A 2,809-nucleotide genomic window follows, 5' to 3' on the forward strand; every position below is an offset into this window, starting at 1 on the left:
TAATATGATGCCATTTGTTCAGTTTCACTTTGGTTGCATGTGCTTGTGGGTTATGCTCAAGAAATCTTTGCCCATTCCAATGTCTTAGAGAGTTTCTCCAATGTTTTCTTTCAGTAGTTTCATAGTGTAATGTCTTAGGTTTAAGTCTTTAATCCATTTTGATTCGAGTTTTTACATTGCAAGATAGCATTCTAATTTCATTTTTTTTTGCATATGAATATTCAGTTTCCCAGCTCCATTTATTGATAAGACTGTCTTTTCCCTAATCTATGTTCTAGGCACCTTTGTCAAAAATAAGTTTTTTGTAAGTATATGAATTTATTTATGTGTTCTCTATTGTGAACCCCTGGTATATGTGTTTGTTTTTATAGCAGTACCACACTATTTTGGTTACTATAGCCCTGCAGTATAATTTAGTCAGGCAGTGTTATTCCTTCAGAATAGGAAGATATAAGAAGACATACAAATGAAAAACAGGTATAAAAAAAGATTTTCTTTTTGCTAAGGATAACTTTGACTTTTGGAGTCTTTTATTATTACACACACATTTTAAGATTTTTTTTTTCTATTTTTGTGAAAAATGTCATTGGTATTTTAATAGAAATTGCATTGACTCTGTAGATTGCATTAGGCAGTGTGGACAATTTAATAATACTAACTCTTCCAAATAGATGCAATAAAAAATGATAAAGGGGATATCACCACTGATCCCACAGAAATACAAACTACCATCAGAGAATAATATAAACACCTTTACACAAATAAACTAGAAAATCTAGAAGAAATGGATAAATTCCTGGACACATACACCTTCCCAAGACTAAACCAGGAAGAATTGGAATCTCTGAATAGACTAATAACAGGCTCTGAAATTGAGGCAATAAGTAATAGCCTACTAACCAAAAGAAGTCCAGGACCAGACAGATTCACAGTCAAAATCTACCAGAGGTACCAAAAGGAGTTGGTACCATTCTTTCTGAAACTATTCCAATCAATAGAAAAACAGAGAATCCTCCCTAACTCATTTTAAGAAGCCAACAGCCTGATACCAAAGCCTGGCAGAGGCACAACAAAAAAAAGAGAATTTTAGACAAATATCCCTGGTGAACATTGATGTGAAAACCCTCAATAAAATACTGGCAAACTGAATCCAGCAGCACATCAAAAAGCTTATCCATGATGATCAAGTTGGCTTCATTCCTGGGATGCAAGGCTGGTTCAACATATGCAAATCAATAAATGTAATCCATAACATAAACAGAACTAACAACAAAAACCACATGATTATCTCAATCAATGCACAAAAGGTCTTTGACAAAATTCAACAGCCCTTCGTGCTAAAAACCTTCAATAAACTAGGTATTGCTGGAACGTTTCTCAAAATAATAAGACCTATTTATGACAAACCCACAGTCAATAGCATACTTAATGAGCAAAAACTGAAAACATTTTCTTTGGAAACCAGCACAAGACAAGGATTCCCTCTCTCACCACTCCTATTCAACATAGTGTTCAAAGTTCTGGCCAGGTCAATCAGGCAAGGGAAAGAAACAAAGGGTATTCAATTAGGAAATGAGGAAGTCAAATTGTCCCTGTTTGCAGATGACACGATTCTATATTTAGAAAACCCCATCGTCTCAGCCCAAAATCTTAAGCTGATAAGCAACATCAGCAAAATCTTAAGCTGATAAGCAACATCAGCAAAGTCTCAGGATACAAAATCAATGTGTAAAAATCACAAGCATTCCTCTACACCGTTAACAGAAAAACAGAGAGCCAAATCATGAGTAAACTCCCATTCACAATTGCTACAAAGAGAAAATACCTAGGAAGCCAACTTACAAGGGATGTGAAGGACATCTTCAAGGAGAACTACAAAACCTCTGCTCAACAAAATAAAAAAGGACACAAACAAATGGAAGAATATTCCACGCTCATGGATAGGAAGAATCAATATCATGCAAATGGCCATACTGCCCAAAGTAATGTATAGATTCAGTGCCATCCCTATCACGCTACCAATGACTTTCTTCACAGAATTGGAAAAAACTACTTTAAAGTTCATTTGGAACCATAAAAGAGCCCGCATTGCCAAGACAATCCTAAGCAAAAGGGACAAAGCTGGAGGCATCATGCTAATTGATTTCAAACTATACTATAAGGCTACAATACCAAAAGAGCATGGTACTGATACCAAAACAGAGAGATAGACCAATGGAACAGAACAGAGGCCTCAGAAATAACAACACACATCTACAACCATCTTTGACAAACCTGAGAAAAACAAGAAATGGGGAAAGGATTCCCTATTTAATAAATAGTGCTGGGAAAACCGGCTAGCCATACATAGAAAGATGAAACTGGATCCCTTACACCTTATACAAAAATTAATTCAAGATGGATTAAAGACTTAAATGTTAGACCTAAAACCATAAAAACCTTAGAAGAAAACCTAGGCAATATCATTCAGGACATAGACATGAGCAAGAACTTCATGTCTAAAACACCAAAAGCAATGGTAACAAAAGCCAAAATAGACAAATGGGATCTAATTAAACTAAAGAGCCTCTGCACGGCAAAAGAAACTACCATCAGAGTGAGCAGGCAATCTACAGAATGAGAGAACATTTTTGCAATCTACCCATCTGACAAAGGACTAATATCCAGAGTCTACAGAGAACTCAAACAACTTTACAAGAAAAAAACAAACAACCCCATCAAAAAGTGGGCAAAAGATATGAACAGACACTTCTCAAAAGAAGACATCTATGCAGCCAACAGACACATGAAAAAATGCTCATCATCACTG

The sequence above is a fragment of the Mandrillus leucophaeus genome, unplaced genomic scaffold, assembly GCF_000951045.1.
Source record: "Mandrillus leucophaeus isolate KB7577 unplaced genomic scaffold, Mleu.le_1.0 Scaffold784, whole genome shotgun sequence".
Lineage (NCBI taxonomy): Eukaryota > Metazoa > Chordata > Mammalia > Primates > Cercopithecidae > Mandrillus > Mandrillus leucophaeus.